This window comes from Pavona decussata, unplaced genomic scaffold (genome assembly GCF_977016875.1).
Source record: "Pavona decussata unplaced genomic scaffold, jaPavDecu1.1 SCAFFOLD_51, whole genome shotgun sequence".
Classification (NCBI taxonomy): Eukaryota; Metazoa; Cnidaria; class Anthozoa; order Scleractinia; family Agariciidae; genus Pavona; species Pavona decussata.
This window is the reverse complement of record NW_028145473.1, coordinates 5583272-5594983: the sequence shown is the minus strand read 5'-3', so window position 1 is coordinate 5594983 and position 11712 is coordinate 5583272. Positions and strand designations below refer to the sequence as shown.

At 40.6% G+C, this 11712-nt stretch overlaps 1 long non-coding RNA gene and 1 pseudogene across 1 annotated transcript; both read right to left on the bottom strand.

Annotated features, from left to right (window-relative positions):
• Positions 1–7812, bottom strand: LOC146481231 (uncharacterized). Its single transcript, XR_014864547.1, has 5 exons — positions 7537–7812; positions 6941–6999; positions 3324–3416; positions 2153–2296; positions 1–1800 (listed from the first exon to the last, which is right to left on the bottom strand). It is a non-coding gene; the product is annotated as an uncharacterized LOC146481231 (long non-coding RNA).
• Positions 7813–7958: 146 nt separating this feature from the next.
• LOC146481230 (5S ribosomal RNA) lies at positions 7959–8077 on the bottom strand (annotated as a pseudogene).
• Positions 8078–11712: the final 3635 nt, after the last annotated feature.

Genomic DNA, 11712 nt, shown 5'->3' with positions numbered 1-11712 from the left:
AAAATGCATCCAAACGCACTCAGCGGAGGATTAAGAAAAACATTAAAATATGCACAAAACAGAAAATAGATGAACTTAAAGCAGATGTTGAAAAGATGGGTGCCTCATATGAGGAGATTTGCAAAGAGATCCTTGAAACAGAATTTGAGAAAGAACGACAGGTAGGAAAATGCTTACAGTAAATAAACCTCCACTCTAAGTGCCTCATATCTATGATAAATGCCCCTGTAGAATTTTTATTTGTATTCCAAAAAACTCTTAAAACAAAGGACAAAACAGCTCAATCAAGCAAAAAAAATATGTATCCAAAACTATTTCACTTCAGAAGTTGGGTTATATCCAAATGTCTTCTTTTTGTTAGATGAACAAATAAATGAGGTATGCACTGATTTTATTAATAAGGGTTACCAGTAAGAACTTATTTGGGCATTTGGTCTTTTTTTTTAGAGTCTGGATGCCGAAACCTTTTCATTTTTGGTAGTCTTGTTCCACACCTGCAAACCTACATGTAGCTGTAAAAGTAAAATTGAATCAACAAAACTGGCAACACAAGTTATGAGGGCATTTGAGTGTGCGCACAACCATATTGAAAATCAACAGAATACTGATACTGCATTTTAAATTGCAAGTAATCTGCTCTTGCTATACAGGCTAGTTCCAAACAAAAAAATACAGAGGAACATTCTAGTAGTAACGGGAATTGATTTTCCTACTGAACACTGTTGACCAAAATGCTGAAAGATGCATACTGCAGGGCTGGATGAAACAGCAACACCACCTTATCAAAGTACTGCATGAAAAATAGCCTGATACTGCATGTCCCCTTCCCTAACCAGTAAAATCAGTGCAAAACTTATCAATACCATTTTTTTAATCAAACTTTTTTTCATGCTGAGGCAAGAAATATAATTATTGCAACTTTGCTACTGTATTTCTGGGTGTGGTCAACCTTACCCATGTGAGCCCGAGGCTCATCCGCCTCCTTGTGTTATAGTTTTTGCAACAGAAAAGTTGACATGATAACTCAACCTTTACTGAACTAAAATTAATAAAGTCCCTGGTCCCTGCATTCTGTAAAATTCTAAAAATAAGCCCCAGGGTTCAATTTTTCAAGCTATGTCCCAGTATATGCCAACTCCTGATGTAATTGTCACCTGTAAGTTCCTGGGGGGCTCATATTTGGGATGGGCTTATTTATAGGTGGCTTTTTCTATAACATTTTTTTTCTGTTTTTTTTTTTTTTGACCTTGTATCTGAGGAGGTTTATTTTCCGAATTTTACAGTAACCATGACAAACCAGAGTTAAATAGAGCATTTCCTGTAAAACCTCTAGGGGACTCCAACATGTAATATGATTTGGACTAGAAAAGATTTCATACTGGAGAAATGTAATCAACTGGCACAAGTATGTTAAAAAATAATTCAACATTTCATGTAGGAAAAAAAGAAAGCCCAACATGGAAATGGTAACATTGTGGACGGATTAGCACTGAGTTATTCCAGAGAGAAGCCTGGAAGCCCCAAACGTGTGGAACTGTTAAGCGTCATTGCCCAACAATACACAAATAAAGAACTTAAGGAGACTTTTAAATATACAAACAGTCGAGGAGAAGAGGTATCATGCACTGACTACGAAATAACAAAGGCTAGACTACATAGTAAGATGTATGGTCCAGGAGCTTCTGTTCCTAAAGTGAATCGGCGGCCTAGTCAAAAACTTCCAGTGGAAACTATAGCCTTTGTGCTAGAATTCATTCACCATCCAGACAGCGTTGAGTATTCTTCATACAAAACTGCTTCCTGTGAAGGTAAAAAAAAATCATGGGTCAGCGAATTACTAGGAGGTGGATGCCAACCAGTCCTGTGGTTAAAGCAAAATAAATCTGCCCTGTATGAGCGATACAAACGCGAATGTGAACAATTGGAAATCAGAGCAATTAGTTTTAGCACATTTTTTAAGGGAATTTCTGCAGGAAATTTTAGGATAATGGCAGAAAAAGCAGGCCTTTGCAACATCTGTACAGAGCTTGGTGCCGAAAATTTTATAAATCTGGATCAGCTGTTAACCCGCCTGGGTGAAACACTAAGGAGCAAAAACAAAACAGACAAAACTCCAGAATTGATTAGCAAAGCCAAGAGTTTAAAAGGTTACCTGCTTTCTGAATTCCAAGCAAATTTGAAAACCCATTGTGAATGTGCCACCCACTGTGCTAGCCTTTGGCTTTCCGATGATGCTCCCTGTGGTAACATTACTCAACACCAAGAAACATGCCACAGCTGCTTACAAATATTCCACCTGATAACAGATGTGAAAGCAGTTACCAGTCAATTAAATGACCCAAAAGTGGAGGAAGAAATTAATCAAATAGAACAAAATCTAAACAACTACATTGCTCATATTATTAGAGGCAAATATCAAAGGGAGCAGTTTCTAATTGACATCAATAATCTAGTCCCTGGCAAAGCAATTATGGTCGCAGACTACATGATGAAACTGCTTTTTCAAAAACTGTTTGAACCCCAAAAAGATTGGTTCGCTAAAAAAGGGGTATCACTGCATGGTTCCATGTTTTTTTTCAAAAGAGAAGAAACAGGAGAAATATTTACAGAATTCCACGATATATACAGTGAATCAGATGACCGTCAAAATTGGTACTTTTCAGCCACTTGCTTAGAGGAGTCTATTAGAAATTTTAAACAACTTCACCCTGAAATAACTTCATTAATATTGTGGACTGACAATGGGGCTCATTACAAAAATACCTCCCTTGTGTTGTGGTTATCAAATATAATCTTGCATACAGGGGTATATGTTAGCAGTTTCCGGAACTTTGAGCCCCAGAAAGGGAAGACTAAGCTGGATGGGCACTATGCTACCTTGAAATTTTCTCTTAAGCGTTATAGAAGAGAGGGAAATGATGTCATTTCAGGAGAACAAATTGAGAAAGGAACAAATGGACGGCTTCGGGGGACACACGTTTATGGAGTAAACATAGATAGGTCGAAGGAGCCGGAATCATCAAAAACAATGCATGGCATCACAGAATTCTCAGATTTTGAGTACTGTTATGGCAACGATAACAAGCTGAAACACATCACTGCGCGAAATCAAACAAGACTCTCAGTAACCAAAAAATATGAATATTCTAAATTAGAAACTCTCTGGGGACATTTAGAATGTGAAAGCACAGGGGCAATCAGTAATTTTTCTCTGGAAAAGGCACTTACTGTCAAAGACTTGCCCCAGAGGCAAACTACAAATGCTAAGAAAAATGAAAAAGACATAGACAGTTGTAGGCCAACCAGCTTATTGACTCATGTACCTGATGGAGGTAATACTTGTGCTGACTGTGGTAAGTCTTTCTTGCGTAAAGGCAACTTGCAAAAACACAAAGTTTCTTGTGGAAAAGCTCAACCTACGACAAATGCAAACATCGGTCTAGTCAAAGATACAGTTGCTATAATCAAAAGCAAACAAGCAAAACCAGAAAGTTCAACATGTGAACTAAGCACAGAAGAAAAGACCTGGCTATATGCAATCCCTGGAAAGGCAGATAAATCTAACCGCCCAGCCCGAACAAACAAACGCTTTAGTGAACAACAGAAACAAGTCATGATTGAATGTTATCTGAAGGGTGTCGATGACAGGAACAAGCGTTATACTGCAGCAATGTGCCAGGAAGAAATTGTTCAGAAACTGGGAGCAGAAAACAAGTTAAAGGAGAGCCAAATAAAGAGCTTCTGGTCTCGATATCACCATCGGTGACATCATTTTATACTCGATACCACGTGATATATTACAGATAATCTATTATAATTTGCAATACAAAAATTAATATTGACTTAGCTGTGCTTGGTTTGTATGTCATGACAGTCAAGCCAAACTTTTCCCATCTTATCCTCCCACTCAGTCAATAAGTACATACCACCACATGGCCCCACTGATACAATTTTTGTAAGTCGACACATGAGATCGCTCAGAAAAAAGCTGTCTGCATGACCCTTCAAACACACATGATTTGCTCCTTTAGTGCTAGTGCAATTTACCATTCGTCAGGTATTTTCCAAGACCTTTTCAAAATTTTAAACTCGGACATAAATATGATGGTATGATAAAATACTTATTGATGAGAATTCAGTAGGTCAATCATGGTGCGTGGACCTCATCGTGTTCTGTCTATACACCATGACTTGGTGCCAAATATTTCCCACCTGGCCCTCCCAGTCAGTCAATGTATTAATTAACCCCAAAAAGTTTGGGGAAAAAAAAGGCCAGAAATACTAAACCCATCTGAAAATTTTAGCAGTCTGAAATTGATAATGCCAATATGTTTTAGCAGTCTGTTTTTACTGTCCAAATTTTGTAAACAGTGCTCAATAAAAATGATTTTCAAATAAAATTTGTGACAAATCCATGAATAGCATCTTGAGAAACCATTCCTTAGATATTGGTATACCTGTTACAATGACATTGTTTGTCAGTCTAAGTTTTGAAATATTCTCACTGCATACATAATTAGCCCGTAGCACGGGAAGATTTAAATCAGTTAAATTCCGTCCTGCCGGGCCAGCCTGCTGCCGCGCATGATGCCTTGCGGCCCTCGCTTCAAATAGCTCCGTTTTAGCCGCTTCCTGGCCAGTTCTACGGAGTTCGGTGAAAGTGGCGTTTAAGTTTCGCCCCTCCCACCTCCCCTGGTGGCGGTTGGCTTCGCCTTTGCGCTATGTTCGGCACGCCTATTGCCCTAACAGTCGCGGCATCTTTCCATAACTTAGTTCTCCGTGACGGGGTAATAGGTGTGCAGTGAGGATATTTTACTGTTTCCATTTCCACTATTTCCAGTACAATGGTGTCTCAAAATTTGTCTGAATTTTACCCCAAATCAAAAGACCAAATTCATTATTTTTCAGAATAAAAATCTAAAAAATTGTTGGGTTTTAATGTCATGAACATATTTATTTAATAATCACTTATATCTTTGAGGGCCAAGGGTTAGGACCTGTAAAATGCAGAGGATTGAGAGTGAGTCAAAGTCACTTTTCATATTACATACCGGTATACAAATAAAAGTAATCGGCCTGATCACGGTTTTTGACACCATTTTGATGAGTAGGCAAACACGTCTTGAAATAACAGTGTTTGTATGGAAATCCAACATCAAATAGTTCTCATAAGACATCACTTCTGAAAAATTTGTGAATTGTAAATTTTTGCACTAGGAAAAGGATTTTAAGAAAAAAATTAGAGGGACGTAGCTGTGCCAGAAAGCGTGCAGTCGTGTTTTGAACTTTCCATACATTTGTCTCTACAGCGAACCAAATGTATGGAAATGTATGGAAAGTTCAAAACACGACTGGATGCTTTCTGGCACAGCGACATCCCTCCAATTTTTTTTTCTAAAATCCTTTTCCTAGTGCCAAAAGTTTACAATTCATGAATTGTTTAAAGGGTTGTTTTATGAAAATTATTTGATATAGGATTTCCATACAAAAACTGTTGTTTCAAGGAGTGTTTGCCTACTTGTCAAAATGGCGTTGAAAACCGTGATAAGGCCCATTACACTTCAAAATGTAATTTAAAAAAGATCTTGAAAACATATAGGAAACAGATCACAGATTGATAGTAAATAAGCAATGTTGCATATTATGCCAAACTATAAATTTATTTTTTTCTTTTTGTTTTCTTTCTTTTTCGTCTCCTTTGCCAATCTTTCCTCCAATTCTTTCCTTCTTTTCATTTCTTCTTCTTTTTGATTTTGCAATTCTTCAGGGCTTCTGAAATATAATGCAATTGTGGAAAAAAATAAAATTATTTTCATGCCAATTGGAGTGATTTCAATGTAATTCAGATTTGAAAAAAATGCATTACATGTACCTCTCTACCTCCTCTGGGAAAACAACACCTTGACACTGAAAACTACCTGTTAGTAGTTTTCGTCTCTTTAAAATGATTGCATTTTCACTATAATGTTACAGAATTTAGGGTAAAATTAGTATTTTAAAACCGAACTTCAAAAAACATGTTACACTGTACTACTTCCAAATAAAACACTTGGAAATTCTCCACTACCTTAGCGGATATTTGGCCCGTTTTGTAGACATATTGGCGTCACAGCAAAACAACAGCTAGGGCAGGTTGGCTCGCGTCGCGCTCCACGCCAACTTTGCCGCGCTTTTCCATGGTGGTCGTAAACCAACAGCTCAGGAAAACGGCGGGAATTTCGATGTTGAAAAGAATTTCTCATCAATGGAACATTTTACTTCACACCAATACAAGTACCGATGCTGATCGATAAGAAATCGCAAATAGATGGCTCTTTAATTTAAAACCGACCGTACAGATAGGCTTTATATAAAACAGAAAAAAAAAAGGTTTCTTTTCAATAGTTGTAAGTACGGTAGCTGCGGACTTCAGTAACACTATTACGATTTTAATAGCTTCATATTCCTGAACAAAACATGGAAATGGTGTGAACTTACCATAAAATGTACGCAAAACTATAAATATCTACGTTCAAATACAAGACGTGCAAAGGAAATATTTGCAGTTCGACGAGAAAGAATCTTGGCACGTGAAAGAATCTCGATCGTGTTCGAGCGGCGGCTATCGAATTTCATTATAAACAAACCACACTCGCGCATTTTCAAATTGCAATCGCACAACCGGTTCAAAACGAAATCACATCAACTTGAGCAGCACTGGCGAGCTTGTATTCTGGAGGCCTGTTTTGTTAGGATAACACTCTAGTACACAACACAACTAATTAAGGATAAAGCGGAAAACAAGTTTCTTCGTTATTCGATTCACAAGCCATCATTTCTGTCGCGAAGAAATCGTAAATGATGAGCGAAAGTCACCATTGCAATAGCATTACATCGTACAAAATAAAAACACTATATTTGAAGTTCGAAATAACAGTATGTTCAGTAACTCAGCACTTACCAAAGAAAACCAGATCTCTTGTTGCTGGGCCGATGTGAGAGTGTTGACATTGCATTAGCCTACAAGTTTGAGTTGAAGAAAAAACAACCGGTTCAAATGTATTTTACTTGAATAATGTTAGTATCGAGTGTAAAATATATGAATAAAATTGCTTTAGGTCAGTAACCCTTAGTACAACTACGTTTTAAAAGAATTGTTCCTGAAAAGGAATATAAATAATTTTTATTTCGCACGATGAGATTGATTTTGCAATTAACAAACCATGGAAATCCCAACAATGAATATTGCGCTTGTATTCAATAATTCTAAAGGTAAAGCAGAACCATTTAAGTTTAAATGTCTATCCTGACTATGTTCTTTTACATAAACGTTCATAAAAAGAACGGAATAATCGAAAATTGCACCCGAGGATCGACGATATCAGGGATATGCCAGCGGATAAAAAAATCTCCAGGTGGACACCGCACCAGTAAATCTTGCTCTAAACAGCTAGGGCAAACGGCGTTTCAAACTGTTCCTTTAAATGGATTTCTGTGATGTAAAGGATTATTACTAAAAGAAATAACTGATACCTTTACAAGTAAAGTATAACATACCTTTAAATAACTGGATTAGCCACGCTGTTATCGAAAGTTAACCGGCGGGATAAGCCATAGTTCTCCAAGAACAGGCCACACGTTGATTGCATCTCGCGACGGTTTCAACTTCTTCATCTCCATAATATTGAGGCCAAATGAAGGTTTACATAGTTGTAGTTATTTCTACCATAGTAAATGCTCTATATCCGTTTCTTAAGGTGGATAAAAAGCGAACGGAAAAGAAAAAAGCGAAATCTTTTTACTCCGGATGCGAAACACACGTGAATGCTGACGAGTGACGAGTGGCATCACGGGAATTTTGGCCGCGCGTTGCTCGAAGTTCAAAAAAATCTCGTCTTAAACAACAAAAAAAAAAAAAAAAAGAGAGAGAGAGAGAGAGAGAGAGAGAGAGTGAGAGAGAGAGAGAAAGCAAAATGAGTAGACTACAACACGAGGTATTTCCAGGCGAGCAATCGTCCAGGTACTGACCGCGCCCGACAGAGCTTAACTTCGGTGATCGGATGGGAACCGGTGTTTTCGCTGCGGTTTGGTCGTAGACAATGGAATGATGGGGAAATTAACTGATTTATGGTGATAACGGAAGTTCGTTGCATCATCCCTACCGGTGTAAGGCATTTTAAAAGCCGTCAGAGACGAGAAATTGTCGTTGCTTCGAATTTCTGTCAATCCACGCGCTTATCAACTAACAACTTAGTTTTTAAGTTTTTCATCTGTTTTCTCGAACTGCTCTTTCTTTGAAGGTGGCCGAACACAGTTTTCTAGTGTACAGGTGTTAGAAGACGTTATTTGGAAACTATGTATTTCTGGACGCCCAAAATTGGTATGGTGTAAGACTAACTAAGAAAGAATGTATTTTCGTACGTCTTGTTGAGCTAAGTACCGTTTCCATGGCAACGCAGCGAGCTATTAAACGTCCATAAATAGTAGGTTTCCCTTATTTTTAGAAAATGTACTCATTAGATTTTTTCCATTTTTTGTATCCTGAAAAAAACTCACTTAACACTGACACAGTTGCACTATTTTCATGTAATTTTAACAGAGAGATCTCCTGTAAATATTGATTTTGCATTTTTATGTTTTGTGAAGATTCCCTCTGTTAGATTTAGGTTTCTCTTTGTAGGCGAGTTACACTTTTAGGGAACTATTTTCATGCCAAATTTCACGAAATTCTAATGAGCGGTTCCTTAGAAAATAGTTCATTTCCACGAAAACAACCAGTCGCAATTTTTTGCTCAAATGCGCATGCGTGGCTTTAATTGGGTTTCATGGCAAGATGAAAAGCATGCAAAAGGTCTTAGTGAATGACTTTTTTGCTCGGAAAGGAAAGAAAAAGATTCCAGAAACGAGAAACTTAGTTATTTAGGACCAAAACCTAACTTTATTATCCATTTCATGTGAAAATGAGGGATCACTTTATCGACCGTCGTATTTGCGTACCACAACCCTAGCGCGCTTAATAACATCACTAACAGAATCTGTAAAGCGCGCGCAAACTATGTTCGGCCACCTTTTGGGCTGAACTTCATCCGCAAATTTTTGTTGGGGGTAGCAAAAGTAAATTTTTATACAAAACGACAGGAAAAGCAACTTAATTACAACAACAACAACAACAAAAGAAACCAAAACGAGTAACCCACAACACAAGGTATTCCCAGGCGATCAATCGTCCAGGTATTTAACTGCGGTGATTGGACGAGAACCGGTGATTTCTCACTGGTGTTGTCGTAGACAAGGGAATGAAGGGGAAATTGACTGATTTATGGTGATAACGTAAGCTCGCGAGTCATGCAGCAGACTCATCCCACTTCCCAGCAGCAGGGTCATTCCACACCCCCGCAACAGACAAATCCCGCATACTGGCAGCAGGTTCATCCCACACCCCAGAAGCAGACTCATCCCGCATCTTGGCAGTAGGTTCATCCCGCACTCTAGTAGCAGACTCATCCCGCATCCTGGCAGCAGGTTCATCCCACACCCCAGCAGCCAGCTCATCCCACACCCTGGTGGCAGGTTCATCCTGCACCCCAGCAGCAGGCTTATTCCACACCCTGGATGAAGATTCATCCCGCACCCCAGCAGCAGACTCATCCCACACCCTGGCAGCAGGTTCATCCCGCACCCCAGCAGCCGGCTCATCCCACACCCTGGAAGAAGATTCATCCCGCACCCCAGCAGCCGGCTCATCCCACACCCTGGCAGCAGGTTCATCCCGCACCCCAGTAGAAGACTCATTCCGCAGCATGGCAGCAGGCTCATCCTGCACCCCAGCAGCATGATCATCCCACACCCTGGCAGCGGGCTCATCCTGCACCCCAGCAGCCGGCTCATCCCACACCCTGGCAGCGGGCTCATCCCGCACCCCAGCAGCAGGCTCATCCCACACCCTGGCAGCAGGCACATCTTGCACCCCAGCAGCATGATCATCCCACACCCTGGCAGCGGGCTCATCCCGCACCCCAGCAGCCGGCTCATCCTACACCCTGGAAGAAGGTTCATCCTGCACCCCAGCAGCCGGCTCATTCCACACCCTGGAAGAAGGTTCATCCCGCACCTCAGTAGCAGACTCATTCTGCAGCATGGCAGCAGGCTCATCCTGCACCCCAGCAGCATGCTCATCCCATACCATGGAAGCAGGATCATCCCACACCCCAGCTGCAGATTTATCCTGCAACCCGGCAGCAAGTTCATTCCACACCCCTGCAGCAGACTAATCCTGCACCTAATCTCGTACCCCGATCTCAGTCGTCGGTTCGGGAATATCCTGCACCCCGACAGTAAGTTCATCCCATACCCCAGCAGCAAATTCATCCTGCACCCTGGTAGCAGGCTCATCCCACACCCTAGCAGAAGGTTCATCCTACACCCCGGCAGCAAGCGCATCCTGCACACTGGCAGCAGACTCATCCTGCATCCCGGCACCAGGTTTATCCCATACCTTGGCAGCAGGCTCATCCTACACCGTGGCAGTAGGTTCATCCCTCACCCTGGACTAGGGGACTTCGGGGTGTCGAATAAAGCACTTGGAAACCATTTTTAAGTACAATAAAAACCCTGACAAAAAATTTTTAGTTTTCACCTATAAGTGACTTCATCCTTTATTGGCTATGTCTTTGTCCCCGGTCGTTTGGGAGGCCTAAAACGTCTCCCGGGAGACGCTTGTGGACACGCTGAATCGATTGGTACCTTTTTCATTATTTCCCTGGGGTCCAAAAATTGAATTTTTTTTCTGGGGGGGGGGGGGGGGGGGAAGGTGTAGAAGGGGTAGGGTCAAAAATGACCAAATTTTGAAGTTGGAATTTTTTACACGTTTAAATCCCTAGAAACCTTGGGGTGTTGAAATAATCACTTGAGAATTATTTTTAATTACAAACAAAGCCCTGACAAAACATTTTAGTTTAGATGCAATAGTCACTTCATCCTTCGTTGGCTATTTCTTTGTCCCCGGTCCTTTGGGAGGCCTATAACGTCTCCCGAGGGACGCTTTTGGACACGCTGAATCGATCGACACCTTTTTCGTTACTTTCTTGGGGTCCGAAAATTGAATTTTTCCTCTGGGGGAGGGGGAGGGAGGAAAGGGTAAAAAAAATGACCAAATTTTGAAGTCGGCATTATTCAGTTGTTAAAGTCCATTGGGACCTCTGGGTGTCGAGAACATCACTTGGGAATAATTTATAAGTACAAACAAAGCCCTGACAAAAAGGTTTAGTTTTGACCCAAAAGTGACTTGACCCTTTGTGGGCTATTTCTTTGTCCTCAGTCCCTTAGGAAACCAAAAGCGTGTCCTTGGAGACGTTTTCGGACAGGCTGAATCGATTGGCACCTTTTTCATGAATATTTTCAGGGTGTCCAAAATTCGAATTTTTTCCCCTGGAGGTGGGGCTTAGGAGGGGGGGGGGGAATTAGTGGGAATAGGGTCAAAAATTACCAAATTTTGAAGTCGCTTAAGTCCCTAGGGACCTCGGGGTGTCGAAAAAAAGCACTTGGAAATAATTTTTAAGTACAAACAAAGCCCCGGCCAAAAGGTTTAGTTTTGACCCAAAAGTAACTTCATCCTTTGTGGGCTATTTCTTTGTCCCGGGTCCCAAAGAGGCCTAACACGTTTTCCGGTGGACATGTTGGGAACGCTGAATCGATTGGAACTTTCTTCATGAATATTTTCTTGGGTTCCAAAAA